The sequence below is a fragment of the Stenella coeruleoalba genome, assembly GCF_951394435.1.
Source record: "Stenella coeruleoalba genome assembly, chromosome: 20".
Classification (NCBI taxonomy): Eukaryota; Metazoa; Chordata; class Mammalia; order Artiodactyla; family Delphinidae; genus Stenella; species Stenella coeruleoalba.
Window position 1 is genome coordinate 45,908,836 of NC_137166.1, and position 15,241 is coordinate 45,924,076.

The following is a 15,241-nucleotide window of genomic DNA, read 5'->3' on the forward strand; positions in this document are numbered from 1 at the left end:
GCCATTATTAAGAGGCCAAGTGATTTGCCCAGGGCCACCTCATGAGTACGTTTTGCAGCTGAGATTGGAACTCTGGAGTTCTGGGCCCAGAGTTCTATGCTCTGCTGCCTCTCAAATACTCATAATGTTAGTTAATACTTAATGAGGGCTGACACTGTGCTCAGCGCCTGGTCTTATTGTACTACAATCTAGATACACCCACTTTACAGCCACAAAAAGTGAGGCTCAAAGAGCTTCTGGTAAGTGATGGAGGCAGATTCCAGGCTGGATCTGAATGATTCCAGAGCTCCTGCCCCTGGTCGCCACACTGTAGATTGCCAGAGGTCTGTTCGTGGAAGCTGGGGCTGGGCAAGGCTGGGCTGCTCCCTGGGCAGGAACAGATTGTCTGTTTGGCCTCGGTGGAAGGGTGTGATCTGGGAGGAGAGGGTCCCCTGGGCCGATGGGATGGGGTGTTTGTGGGTGGCCCGGAGTCCAAGTGAGTCTGGCAGGCTCCTGTCTGGGGAGGGTGTTGTTGGGTGGTACCCTGTACAAAGTTGGGTGTTCTTTGTCCTTAAAACCCCAACCTCTCCTCACGATCTTCAGTCACTGCCACCTCTTTTCCTCCTGCTCTCTCGCGTCCCTCCCCGAGGTCCAACCACACTGGCCTGTTTGCTGTTCTTCAACTCTGTAGGCTTATGCCTGCCTCCAGGTCTTTGACCTTCGTGTTTCCTCTGCTTGGAATCCCTTCCCCACTTTGCACCCTCTCACTCACGAGCCACTCACTCACAGCCTGACCAGGACCACCCTGCCCCCAGACACTGTTTTGTGGTATTTTGGCCGTGCTGTGTGGCATGTGGGATGGTTCCCGGACCAGGGATCGAACCCAGACCTCTGCAGTGAAAGCACTGAATCCTAACCACTAGGCCACCAGGGAACTCCCAACCGCCCTCCACACACACTCTTTATCTCACTATTGTTCTCTCCCAGCCCTTCACTCGGTCTTTAACTTATTTATCAACACGCAGTTTCTTGTCTGCCTCCCACTAGAATGTGGGCCCCTCACGGGCAGGAATTTCTCCATGTTGTTCTTTCCCTGAATCCCCACTTGAATCACTGCCTGGTCCATGGAGGGTGCTGGGTTGGTGGTGGTTGAATGTCGGGCGTGGTGCTGGGTGCTGAGTCTGCAGCAGCGGACAAGACACACGGGCCCCTGGCCCCTGAGGGCCCTCAGTGTCCCTTGGTGGGAGCGGACTGGAACCAGACCCCTAGCCAGTGATACATGGCTACATCTCTACCAGCAGTGACGTGGCCTGCGAGGACATGGTCAGAGGACCAGGAGAGTGCCCAGACCCTGGGCCTGGTACTCTGTCCCTTGGAAAGTCCCCTGGGTAATCTCTGAAGGATGAGTAGGAGGAATGGGAAAGGGTGCGCCAGGCAGAAGAAAAGGCGTGAGTGGAGGTCAGGGATGCAGAGTTGGGGGCTTGTCGGCAGCATGTAGCCTGTGTGAGACCCCTAGGGTTCCTGGCCTTGGAGGAGGGTGGGCAGTGGAGCAGGGGCAGATGAGTAGCTGCCCTGTGTGTGTGGAGCTCCGAGGCAGTACTGGGGAGTGGTTCAGAGAAAGGACGCTGGTGCAAGGATGCCTGGCTCACATTCATCACTCACAGGCTGTGTGACCGTGGGCAAGTCGCTTAACTTTTCTGGGCCTCAGTTTCCTCCTCTGCAAAATGGGCACAACAATAATGACTACTTCATAGAACTGCTGTGAGGATGCAGAGCATAAAGCGCTTGGCCCGAGGCCTAGCACACAGTAGGTGCTGTGTAAGCTCTGGTCTTGAGGCCGCTGCTGCTACCGCTACCTGAGGAGGGCCTCAGAGGTGGTGGCCGGGCCTCTCTCCACCTGCCTCCTGGCTTACTCTGGGAGCTGCCCCTCCCCCACCTGGCTCTGGCAGGGTCACTGGGTGGGTACAGGGCCAGGCAGCCCTATGAGGCCAGCCAGCCTCGGTCCCTCACGGCGGCAACTCGCTCAGCATCTCAGGGCTTAGCACAGATAATGGGGGAATTATAGGGCTTTGGCACTAGACATTCGGCCTCCTGCCCCATCACTTACCAGCCATGGGACCTTGAGCAAGTGATTTCTTATTTGCCAGTTTTGTTCCTGTGATACATTTTTAGACTAGGGAAAAAAGTAGAGCTCTCAATGTAGCAAAACACCCACGCTTCCAGTGTCCAGCCTGGGACAGAGCACACAGTGGATACAGTTAAAGGCCCCTCTTCTCTGCCCCGCCCTCCCTGTCTGTCCTCCCTCCCAGTGGTAGCCGCTGGGCTGGATTTGGTGTCCAGCCTTCCTCTGAAGGTTTGCCTACTGTTCCTGCCCTCGGATGGATTCACAAACAATAGAGTAATAGCTCTCAACCCTGGCTACATACTGCAGTCACCTGGAGAGCTTTCAAAAATACTGCTGCCCAGGCCCACCCTAGAAATTCTGGCTTGGAGTCCCTTGGTCTGGCGTGGGGCCAGCATCGGCACGTGGTTCTGATGGCCAGCCAGGGTTGCCCAGTGTTTTACAGTTTTACAGATCATATAAAGCGTACCACAGTAAACAGCCTGCTTCTTCTGCTCTGCGTTAGTTTGACTTTTTCTCCATGTGGACGTGTGTCGGTCTAGAGCAGGTCATTCGTTTTCCCTTTCTGCGTTTTCTTTTTGTATTAGTGACACACAGGAGTTACCCATTCACCTTTCGGTGGCCATTTAGGTGGTTCCCACTGGGACTGTAACAAACAACACTTCAATGAACATTCTAGACATGTTTCCTTGTGTACCACGGCCAGAGTCTCTCTCAGGTATATGTCTCACAGTGGAAATGCTGGACCTTCCAAATTGCTTCCCTAAGCATTTGTACCAATGTGCTTCCCAGCAGTGCTTGAGGGTTCCCTTGCCTCCGTGTCTGCTTTGGGCAAGTCTGCGGCCCTTGCTGAAACGATTTACTCAGCCATGAGGTGGTAGGTTTCATGCCACCTGCCTGCCCCCCTCACCCCAGGCTGGAAACAGGGGCATGGTTCATGTGATTGGCTTAGCTGGGCCCTGACACCTGCTGAGCCCTCACACCCAGAGGAGAAGGCAGGCTGGGCTTTGACCTTCGCCATCTAGGGTATCCAGGACAGTGGCTGAAACTTTGACCCAACTCTCCTTGGGGATCATCTCCCAGGGCTGACATTTGGGAAGGGAAACGGTACTGACTTAAACCTCCTCAGGAGGGAGGCAAAGAGGAAGGAGGTGCAGCTCGGAAAGGGATGGGCAAAGCCTTGATACACTGGTGTGTGTCAGATCATTGGTCCCAGTGGTGACCAACACAGTCCAAGCCCTGCCCTCATGGGTTACAGGACAGTGAAGGAGATAGACCTGTCCCCAGACGGTGACAGCCCACAGTGGTTGGTCTGGGATAGGGATGCACAAGCAGAATGGTTAGGGCTGTGATGGGGGACGCACAGGGACTGTAGGAATCCGGAGGAGGCATCTGACCCAGCCTGGGGAGCCAGCACAAGGGCTTTCTGGAGAAGGAGACATCTGATTGATGAGAGGGAGCCAGGCCTGGGAAGAGTTGGAAAGAACAGAACAGGTAGTTGGTATGGAAAGTGCAAAGGCCCTGAGGTCCAGAGGAGCTTGGGATGTTCAGTTCCCACCAAGGAAGCCAGTGTGGCAGAGCCGGCAGTGAGGTCGAGGAGGTGGGGAGGTGGGGCAGATCCAGCAGGGGTGACAGGCTGGGGTGAGGAGTGTGGACTTCATTCCGTGTGTAATGGGAGTCATCGGAGGCCTTTAAGCGACATCTGCTTTGCCTTTTATAAAGATTGCTCAGGCTGCCATGTGGGGAACAGATCAGGGAGGCTGGGGGCCGGGAGACCTGAGGGGAGGCTGCCGGGATAGTCCAAGCAGAAGAGAGTGGGTAGCATGAGGGTGGCGGTGTTGGAGGGTCCCGTGTGCTGGCCAAGATTGTGAGTCCTTTAGCCGTATGGACTCATTTGATCTTCACAGCAACCTATGAGGTAGGTACTGGTATCAACTCCTTTTTAGAGATGAGAGAATTGAGACCCAGAGAGATACGTGACCTGCCTAGGGTCACACAGCAGGCACGTGGCAGAAGCAGGACTTGAACTCCAGGCCTTCAGGCTCCAGTGCCCTGCAGTGTTTTGGAAGTGGTCTTGGTAAGACAAGGTACTTCCTGTTCTTCCAGGCTCCTGTTTAGATAGAAACTCTTCGGGGGCCTGTTCAGCCTGGGTGGTTTCTGGGCACTGGGTCCCTACTTCCCTCACGACCTCCCACAGCCCCCTTCCCTTTCGTGTCTACTGCCTCACCCCTCCTTGTCCTGCTGGCTCACAGTGAGCCAGACTTCCTGGCCAGACGCCGGTCGGGGTGTCCCCAGCAGCTGTTTCTCCCATCACCCAAGCCGGGCGGCCACAGATGCTGCCAGCAGGAAGCAGCCTCCTTCCAAGTCACAGCCAGGGAAATGGGACCCTTCCCGGCCCAGCCACCCATCCGGGGCTGGGGCTTATTGTCTGCCAGCAGCCTTGGCCCACAGGAACGCTGGTGGAGGTGGGCAGGGAGGGTCAGAAGGGGAGCTTTCCCAGGTCCCAGGGGAGCCAGCTACAGCAGATGTGTCAGAAGCCACCACTCACTGCAGCCTGTCTCACGGGGCCCTCTGGTCCTGCCCAATGGCACCTTCCCTGCCAGGGCCACGCATTCCGCTCACACGTCCCTCAGCCCGACCCTCTACTGGAAGAGCCAGAGCACCCCCGGGCCTCACCTTCCTCACCTGTTAAATGGGCTGTCGGGGGGATTGGAGGAGACCGTGCTGTCGAGTGCTTAGCACATTGCCTGGTACATAGTAAGCTCGTGGTATGTGTGCCCTTCTGGGCTGCAGCCTCCTGTTCGCCTGCTCCCAGCCCCTCGTGACACCATGCTAGCCGCCAGGTCCCTGAGTGCCAGGCGCCAGATGTGTGCTCTTTGAGCATCCCGCCGTGGCGCGGCCCGGAGCCCTGAGGAGGAGGTGTTATTAACCTCATTAATCTTTTCCTGCATTTTAATTTTAAGAGGCCCGTTTTTGCCCTGTCTGCATGTATTGCCTATTTGCAGTTGAGAAACCACGCACAGCGCAGAAGGGTATATACAGCGATAAGGTCTCTTTCCCACCCCGTCTCTGTCTTCCGGCCCCTTCCCAGAGACAGCATTGTTCCTGGTTTCTTTTCTTTCTTGGGTGTTTGTTCTGCACGTGTTCTCCCCCGCTTTTGTTTTTGCTCACGTGGAGCCGACTTCCCATGTTTGTATTCTGTCCTGCCCCTTGCATTTTTCACTCTTAAGTTCTGTGTCAGGATGTAGGGGGCTTCCTCGTGCTTTCTGTGGCTGTGTGAGGTTCCATGGCATGGTGTCCCCCCACACGCGTGTGAGCTGTGGGCACACCTCTGGAGGTGCTCGGGGGTCTGAGATGCGTGCCCCGGGAGCTCTGCTGGCAGTGTCCCAGCCTGCCTGAGAGCACGCTCCTGTTTGCACCCCACTCCCAGTGTCCGGTGGCGCCGTGGTCTCCTCACGTTCTCGCCATGTGGATGGGTGTTATCTGATACTTTGACCTCTGCCAGTCAGGCAGGTGCCACAGTAAGTGGTCCTTATTGTGGTTCTGATTTTTAAAAATTATTCTTGTTATTTATTTTATTTTAATTTTGGCCGTACCATGTGGGATCTCAGTTCCCCGACCATGCCCCCTGCCGGGGAAGCACAGAGTCTTAATCACTGGACCACCAGGGAAGTCCCCTGATTTTAATATGAGTAAAAGGGAGCATCTTTGTGTTTGTTGAAAGCCCTCTGGACTTCCTTTCCTGTCTATTTGTGATATTTTTGCTTTCCCTAAAAAGAGGAAACTGAGGCATAGGCTGGAAACCCCACAGTGAGTGAGTGGCAGGTTTGGGACTCAAATCCAGGCCTGCCTCGCTCCAGTCTGGAGCTCTTGACCTGTCGGGTGCAGTGGAGATTGAGGGCATAGACTCTGGAGCCAACTTCGCCACTCTTAGCTGTGTGATCCCAGACAAGTCAGTTCACCCCTCTGTGCCTCCGCGTCCTCATCTATAAAATGGGGATGATAATGATACCTCCTTTACAGGGTTGTTTTGAGGATATAAATGCATACTCATCAGACAAAATGCATAGTAAGTGTTCAAAGACGGATAGCTGCCAGTATTAGTACTCACAGTATTACTCTATATTATTAGTATTAGCAGGCACTGTTTTGTGTGCTTTGAGCGAACGAACTTGTCACGTCCTCCTAGCAACCCCAAGATGTAGACGTTCTTGTTTTTTTGGTGGTGGTTGTTTTTTGTTAGCGGCATGTGGGATCTTAGTTCCCGGGCCCCCTGCAGTAGAAGCCCAGAGTCTTACCCACTGGACCACCAGCGAAGTCCTAGATGTAGATGTTCTTATTATCCCACTTTTAAGGGGAGGAAATGGAGAACCTGGGAGACCAGCCTGGTGTCAGCCAGCAGGGCTGGGGTTTGGCCCCGGGCTCCCCCTGCCACCCGCTAACTGAGCGGAGGGATTAGAAGGCTCCTGCCTTCCCAGCCGGCTGCAGGGGAGCTCTGGAGGGCACACCTTGGCAGGTGGGGACGCCAGGCAGGGGCCCCACATAGAGAGCCTCCCTCCTGGGCCCTCTGCTCCCACTCCAGCGCTCTAGCCCGGCCCTGGAAACTCTGATAAAGCGGCATTGTGTGGCAGTTTCGGGCTTGCTTCCCCTGGCTGCTTTCAGCCACTCCCACACATGGGGAAGCCGCCTGAGCCTCCTCCCCCTCCCCCGCCCCTCCTGCCAGCCCTGCACGCGAGTGCTGGGAATGGGGAGGAAGTAGGGCATTGCGGGAGGGCTGGGCTCCTACTGTCCCCCAGGTGAGGACAACCCCCCAAGTCCTGTGCGCAGGTACACGCTCTCTTTCTCTCGCTTTCTTTCTCCCTAGGGACCCCTCCTCTGCTGCCTGCAGCCACTTCCCCAGCTCCCTTCCTCCAAATCTGGCCCCAGATTATTTGTGTATTTATGTACCTTGCTGATTCCACCTCTTTAAACCTTCCACAGTGGTGAAGGGTAACATGCCTATAGAAAAGTGCATCAGTGCCCATGTCAGTTTAACAGGTAATTATAAGGTGAGCAGCATTTTCACCACACCTAGGCGAAGACTGCGAACACAGCACCCCAGGAGCCTCCCATGCCCTCTTGACCACAACCCCAGTAGAGGCCACCTCCCTGACCTTGGGGGTCACCAGGCCCCCGCTTTTCCAGAGGTTTTACTAGGTGTGCATCCTGAGTTATAGCCTGCCACCTCGCCTGCCTGGGGACTTCACATAAAGGGACTCCTGCAGCACATCCTCGTCTGGGTCTGCCCTCCCTCATCCTTGGTCTGTGAGGCACAGCCATGTGGTTATGGGTGTGAGTGGTTCATTCGCCCTCGTTGCTGGGCAGCCTGCTAATCATAACTTACTTCTCCGCCCCTGCTGCACGGGGGTGACTGTGCTCTTTCAACACATCTGCTGGGACCTGTGTGCATGCACTTCTCCAGGGATCACATCCGGGCTGCGGTGCTCAGCTCAGAGGGTCGAGTCTCACCCCCTTAGCAGAGCCCGCCACGCAGCTGTCCAGAGTGGCCGTAACTGCGCGCCCACCCAGCAGCGCTGCTCGTCCTCCCTGCACTGGGTCTCTCAGACTTTGTAACTGACCTTGGAACACTTTATATTCTCTTCTCCTACAGAAGTAACATGTGTGCTTCTTATCGCTGAGATGAGTCCTCTTGTCCTTTTCTCCTCCCCGGGCTCCTATCCAGGCCAGCTCTTACCCATCCCACCTATGGGAGTCCCATGCTTACTCCTTGATAAGCCCTGTGCTGGGGCCCCGGGTGCCAGGACCCGGAGGTGAACACAGCAGGCTCCCTCGCTGGGCTCAGTCTGGCAGGCGACCCAGACCTTGACCAAAGAGTGATGCGGAGACAGGTAAAATAGACCAGACTCCCAAGCCCCATCTCCTCCCAGCAACCCTGCCTCGTTCACGGGCACCCCATCCGTCCTCTCCATGGGACCGGGAATCTGGCGTCATCCTGGCTCCTCTTGTCCTCATCCTCCACATCCACGATGTCAAGAAAGCCGGCTGGCGCTTCCCTGGTGGTGCAGTGGTTGAGAGTCCGCCTGCCGATGCAGGGGACGCGGGTTCGTGCCCCGGTCCGGGAAGATCCCACATGCCGCGGCTGGCCCCGTGAGCCATGGCCGCTGGGCCTGCGCGTCCGGAACCTGTGCTCTGCAATGGGAGAGGCCACAGCAGTGAGAGGCCCGCGTACTGAAAAAAAAAGCCGGCTGTTCTGCCTCAGATTAGACCCCAGCGCCTCCCACTCCTCGTTGTCTCCGCCGTTCCAGCCGCCCTCCACTCCTGCCTGGGCCATGTGGCCGCCTCCTCACTCCCCCGCTGCCCCCACAGTTTGTCCCCGTGCCCAGCCAGGGGTTCCCTGCCCTGCTGGGCGCCCTCCCGTGGCTTCATCTCTTTTGGGAACGCCTCCAAGGCCCCACAAGATCCTGGCCCAGGTTCCCTGCTCGCCTTCACTCCTCTCCTGCCGCCCTATTCCTGGAACATTCCAGGCTGGTCCTGCCTCAGGCCCTCTGTTCATGCTGCTCCCTTGTGTTTGCAGTACCTCGCATCCCTGCATCCAGGAAGATCTCCCTGACTCCTGTCTACAGTAGTGCTGTCACTCTCTCTCCCCACCTTCCCCTGCTTGGTTCTCCTGGTCCACTCACCGTCACTACTGATCCTTAGTTATGACTGTGGGCGTGTGGGTTAGTGTCCTCTCGGCCCGCCCCCCCCCCCGCCCCGCCCCGAATGACTTAGCTTCAAGGCTTCAAGGCGGTGGGGGGGGGATTCTTGCGTCCCTTGTTGTATCTCAGGGCTTGACTTGTAGTAGTCGCTCAGTAAACACTGGTGGGCCGAATGAACGAACAAGCCATAATAAGCGGAGAGTGTCATTGCCAGCGTGTATGATGTGGGGGGTGTCCTTCCCCCACCCGCCCGCCCCACCCCCAACGTGAGAATTACAGGGCAGGCTTTCCTAAGGAGGAATTGCTGCTTGAAGGATGAGCTCAGGGAGGAGGAGGGTGACTGTCGAGGCTGAGGGAGCTGCCTGTGCAGAGGTTCCAGGCGGGAGAGCGCGGGGAGCCTTCCAGGAGCTGAAGGAAGACTGGGATTCTCCCACGGCTCTGGATTCGAATCTCGGCAGCCACTCGGGCCTCTTTGTGTCTCAGCTTCTTCCTCTAGAACTGAGGTTCCTCTGCGTGTCCTGTGGCTTGTGTAAAGTTCTGCTCCTAACATACGTATCCTAGTGCCTGGCATAGAAATGTGAATGTGATTGGTTTATTACCCTTTTTTCCAACAAATACTCTGGAGCGCCTGGCCCTTTGTGGCCTCCGGGGACACTGTGGTAGATAAACAGACGCAGTTGCTACCCAGATGGAGCCTATCTCTTGGACTCTTAGCCTTCTAGCCACACCCCCGACCTCCCAGGTCAGAGGCAGGAGAAGGCCTGAAAAGACCTTGGGCCTGGGGAGTCCTCATTCCTGAGGCTGATTAACAGGGAGAACTAATCGCGGGTTTGCACGTGCCAGGCCCAGTGCCCGCACACAACTCCCACGCTGTTTCTACTCAGTCCTTCCTGGAAGGATTCAACCCATTTCAGAGATGAGGGTGGTGAGGGTGGCACCAGTAGTGAGTAACCTGATGTGGTGGTATCTCCTCGGGGTGTTGGAGCAGCTTTGCACGTGCTCCTCAGACATCTGGAGCGCCCCTCCTATGAATGGCCCACTCGGGTCACTTGCCTCTGTTTCCTCTGGCTGTCTGTACTTTTTTTAACCACTAGACCGCCAGGGAATTCCCTGTCGGCATTTTTATTTTGAATTTCTGTGAGTTAAATTCTAGATTCTGGTCAAGAACAAGTGTTTCCTAGATGGTACTCCTGCCTTCTCTCAGTCCATGGCCTGTCTTTTCACTTTTTTTAAAAAAAATATTTATTTATTTATTCATCTGGCTGCATCAGATCTTACTTGCAGCACACGGGCTCTTCATTGCAGCACTCAGGCTTCTCTCTAGTTGTGGCGCATGGGCTCTCTAGTTGAGGCCACGGGCTCAGTAGTTGTGGCTTAGTTGTCCTGCGGTGTGTGGGATCTTAGTTCCCTGACCAGGGGTCGAACCCACGTCCCCTGCATTGGAAGGCAGATTCTTAACCACTGGACCGCCAGGGAAGTCCATTCACTTTTTTTATTGTGTCTTTTGATGAACAGAAGCCTTTAATTTTAATGCAGTCAGTTATCACCCATTTCCTTTATAGTTTTATAGTTCTGCTTTTCACGTTTAGTTTTCCTTTGTGCTAGAATTGGAGTGTGTGTGTGTGGTGTGAGATAGGCACCCAGTTTCACATTGTCCATCTGGATCCTCAGTCATCCGTGTGCCATTTATTACAAACCAGCGTTTCTCCCCTGCCACCTGTGTCATAAATTATCTCTCTGTATAAGTGGGCCTGTTTCTGGGTACTTTCTTCCTTTCTTATGCTTGGTTTGCCTATTCCTGGGTCAGTACCCCACTGTCCTAATTTCTGTAGTTGATAGTAAGTCTCGCTGGTGTGGAGAGCAAGCCCTTCCACATGTCCTTCTTCCCGAGTGTCTCGGCTGTTTGACTTTTCATGATTCCATTTAGAGATGAGACAAGCATCTTGCCGCACACACAGACGTGACATTGAGTCTCCCAGTCCATGAACGTGGTCCGTCTCTCCGTTTATGTATGTCTTCTCTGGTGTCTTTCAGCAAAGTATCGCACTTCTCCAGCCTGGGCCTTGCCCGCCGCTTGCTGGATTTATTCCAAGGCACTTTGTGCTGTGGCAGGGGGAGCCTGTGGCCTCCTCTCCCACGAGGCGCCTTGTTCACTGGGCTTGGCTCTGCTGGGTGAGGCTCTCACAGCAGAGGCAGGAGCCCACCTCCCCCATTCCCTGCTTTCTCCCTGGCACCGCCCCTGGGCCCTGGCAGAGGGCAGGCAGGGTGCCAGAGAGGAGGTTGTAATTTTCCTGAATGATTTCAAGGGCTAATTAAAGGTTTTCCTTGACTAATCAGCTTACAGTTTAATTATCGGGAAACAGACTCAGGGATGCAGGAAGCAGCAGTGCTGGGGTCTCCTTACAGCGTGGCGGGAAGGAGCCAGGGTCCAGCCCTTACCCCGTAGCCATGGCAGGATCTGGGGATACCCCGGCACCCCCAGGAGGCCAGCTGCGGTTCTCCGTCCCTGGGAGAGAACGGGGTGGAGGGCAGCAGATGCCGGTGAGGTCAGAGTGGGTCCCTGCCCTGCTTAAAATCCTCTGTGGTTCCCACTGCTGGGGTGGTGGGGGATCTAGTCCCGCCTCTGGTCAGCAAGGCCCTGCCCCCCTCCCTTGCCAGCTGCACTTCAGCCTCACTGGCCTTTTTTTAGTGCTCTCACCTCATTTATTCTTTGGGTCCTGGCCTAAAGGTCACCACCTCTGGGAAGCCTTCTCAGGCCACTCCTGCCTCCAGAGCAGGTGATAAGCTCTGCCAGCCACAGGCTGGCTGTCAGTGTCACTCCCTCCACCACTGATAAGCGCTTCACCCCTGGGCTGCGCCCTGTGGTCCAGCATTGGGGTTGCGGAGGACCCAAGAGGAGAAGGGGTTCAGGATGGGCGCTCTGAGGAGAGGGCTGGGCGCGGGCTTCAGGCCCGGAGGACTGAGTGATTGCTGAGGCCTTCCCGGGGGCGGTGGTTGGCAATCTGGCCAGTGACCTGACCAGGGGAGGGCTCTTGGGAGTTTGTGAAAGGGGCGGGGACCTGGAGATGGCCGTGCCAGGCCTGGCTTCATTCCTTGCATTCTTCAGCAGGCCCCAGACTCCCGGTGGCTATGGTGGGGGAGGGTGGGCAGGCAGAGAGGGGGGCCTCCTGGGCACTCACCCTGCCCCGCCCTTTCCCTTTCAGCCCCTAAGGCCTACACCCCCATCAGTCTGTCTCACTTTACACCACCCCTCGAGGACGCAGGCCTGGGACTGTGTGTCCAGGCCCCCCACCTCTAATCCCGTGCTCACCTCTGGCCACACATTAGGGTTACCTGGTGCAGGCATCCATGCGGGGGTCCAAGGTCAGACCATTTGAATCCGAATCTCTGGCTGTGAGGCCTGAGCATTGGGTTTTGTGAGGTTTTTTCAAGCTCCCTGGGTTACTCTAGTGCAATTCTGAACCGAGATGAGAGCCACTGGCTTACAGAATGATAGGAAACATATATTAGCTTTTGCGATTTCCTGGCTTTGGGCACTTTCCTGGGTTTCTGACATGGCGTGATTAAGTCATGTCACCTCCATAAGCACACTGTAGGAAGATATGATTATTATTCCCATGTTACTGTCAAGGGAACTGAGGCCCAAAGAAGGCGTCCGTGCCTGGTGGTGCAGCCTCTGTTGCTGTCCTGTCTTCCCATCCCTGGGCCCTCCAGACCTCTGTCTGAGCAGCTATCGCTCTGTCCCCGCCCCGCTCCTGTCTTTCTCTACCTGTGTCTCTGCCTCCTATCTCTCTCCCTCTTTCCCTCAATTTCTGCTTCCCTCCTCCCCTGAAGAGGCTTCCTTAGCTTCCCTGTTTAGAGCCAGGATCCTGCTGAAGCCACAGAGGGGAGATGGTTTCTACAGGCCCAGGACAAGAACAGGAAGGAGGGCTTCCCTCCTTCCACAGGCTCCCCCTGCCACATACACTCCAGCCTCCCTTGCTCCTCCTGGCACCTGGTGTGGGAGAGGGTGGGAGGCAGGGCACCCATCCCACTGATGGTCAGGGGCCGGGAGTACTGGGGCTGGCTCTGCAACCTTGCAGGGAGGACCATCCAGAGGGTGGAGCCTAACAAGTCCCGTGGGCCCCAGATGTGGTGTTGTCATCTGTTGCTGGTTACCATTTCAGGCTCCCGTGGGGTGGCTCCTGGTTTAATTTCAGGAAAGGTTTGTGCTAATATGTGAATATTGCATTGCAGGAGCCGTTATTGTTTGATGGGAACAAGGGGGACCAAGAGTCCAGTGCCCCTGTGTGTCCCCACTCACCAAGGGCTCCCTGGCCTCCTCTCCCCGACCCCATCCCAGCAAGGGCTGGGCATGCAGCTCCCCTGCCAGCCTCACCCACCCCCAACAGAGCTTCCTCTGTGACCTGAGGCCAGGCCCTGAGCCCTGGGTATCTCTGCACTGGTTCCCATTTGGAGCCAGAGGAGAAGGATTCTTGTTGCCTCCCAGGGTAGCTGGGAGAATTGAGTCAGCGTGTGTGTAACACTCAGCACAGGGCTGTCATCATTATGTCATTCTGGTTACTGTTGCCGTGATTACTGTTACAGTTATTAGAGGCAGGATATGTGTTTGGATTTAGTAATTAAGGTTCACGGGGTGAGCGATCCATAATTCTTCACTGTTATGACTAGGTCACATTTCCTTTTGCAAAACATTTAAAACCTTTGTATAATGGAAGTGTCCACACATGCTCTGAAGAGTGGTCTGCTGCCCTCCCCACGTCCCCGTCCCCAGCTTCAGCAGTTATCAGTCACCACCAGGCTTTTTCATCTGTGCCCCATCCCCACCTCCCTGATTCTTTTGAAGCACTTCTCAAACATCATAGACTTCAGCCATAAGTATCTCAGATTTTTTTTGCCTATGAGAGATAAGGAATCCTTAAAACACACAGACACACACATACACACACACAATACCATTGTCACAGGAGAAAAAGAACCAGTACTTCCTTAATATCCTCACATTTCCCCAGCTGTCTTATCATCCTTTTTCATGTGTTTGTTTGACTTGGCATCCAGACAGGGTCTGCTTTGCGTTCGGTTGATAGGCCCCTGAAGGCTTCTGTAGTCCATAGGGTTTCCCCTGGCGGCTCTTTCCTGTGCTTGCTTATTGGGTCGTCAAAAACCCTGGTCCTCTCTCCTCTGGAAGTTTCCACACTCTGGATCTCACTGATGCATCTTTGTGGTGTCATTTCACATGTTCCTCTGTCCCCTGTACTTCCTGTATATTGGGCCTTAGGCCTAGAGGCGCTACTGGATTCAGGTTCCCTTATTTCATAGGCGGTGCTCTGTGGGAACATCAGGCCAACATTTGTGTCTGAGTGACTATTTTAAAATAAATTTAATTAAGTTTTTTTTTTAAGTGAGTGGATTGAAAAAAAAGTTCTTAAGTCACTCCTAGTAAGGCTGGTACCCAGCTACTGCAGAGCGGAGCGGGAGGAAGCCAAAGGCCTGACTTGCAGAATGGCCGGGGCCTGGGAGCAAATGGCTGTGTGTGAGCCCCTGGCTTCCAGTGAACCATTGTCATAAGTGCACAGCTTTGGGCTCCTGCTTTGCTGGGACCAGAGGCGCCCAGCTGAGAGCCGTCCCTGACCCCCCAGCCCCACCCCCATCCTTCAGCCTGGCCTGGCGGTTAAGCTTTAGGGACTCCTGCCCCAGTTCTGCCCTTGGCCAGCAGGGCCACCCTGGGAAGCTTTCCCATCCCCCACGGGCTTCCTCCTCCGTAACATGATGCTGGTAGGGGGACCACACCTCCCTTGGAGGGCTGTGGTCAAGAGGCCTGGGCGCCGGGAGCTGCTGTTCTTCTGCATTTAGTGTAGACTCTCTTTGACCTCAGCCGGGCCACTCTCCCCTTCCACCCTTCCTCCCTTCCTGCCACGCCAGCCTCCTTGGCCAGCCTCCTCCGGCATTCTGGAATGTGCCAGGCAGGCTTCAGTCCTCGGGCCTTTGCAGTTGTGGTTCCTTCCACCCTGAAAACTCTTCCCTGGATCCGCACGTGGCTCCCTCACTCCCCTGCTCTTGCCCAAATGCCGCCCCCTCAGAGACACCCCTCCCCCCACTGTCCCCTCTCCCACTCGTTACGGACTTTTTTGTTTACTTGTGTGTTGTCTTAACTCCGTCTCACTCACTAGGATATCATCTCGGGGAAGGAGGGACTATCTTACTCACTGCTGTATCCCCAGTGCTTAAAACAATGCCTGGCACATACTGAGTGCATAATAAAGAATTGTTGAGTGTGGGACCGAATAAGAGCCTTGAACGGGACGAATAAGAGCCTGAACGTGGTTAAGTGAGTGGACTCTGGCCTGGGTCACACCTGCCATGGAATCCTGGCCCTAATACATGCTGTGTGGCCTTGGGCCAGCACCTCCCCTCCCTGAGCCCCACTTTCCTCCTCTGCAAC

At 55.4% G+C, this 15,241-nt stretch overlaps 1 protein-coding gene across 2 annotated transcripts in view; it reads left to right on the forward strand.

Moving 5' to 3' along the window:
- Positions 1–15,241, forward strand: part of PAK4 (p21 (RAC1) activated kinase 4) — a 46,582-nt gene that overhangs the window by 926 nt on the left and 30,415 nt on the right. The gene's annotated exons all lie outside the window — the stretch shown is intronic.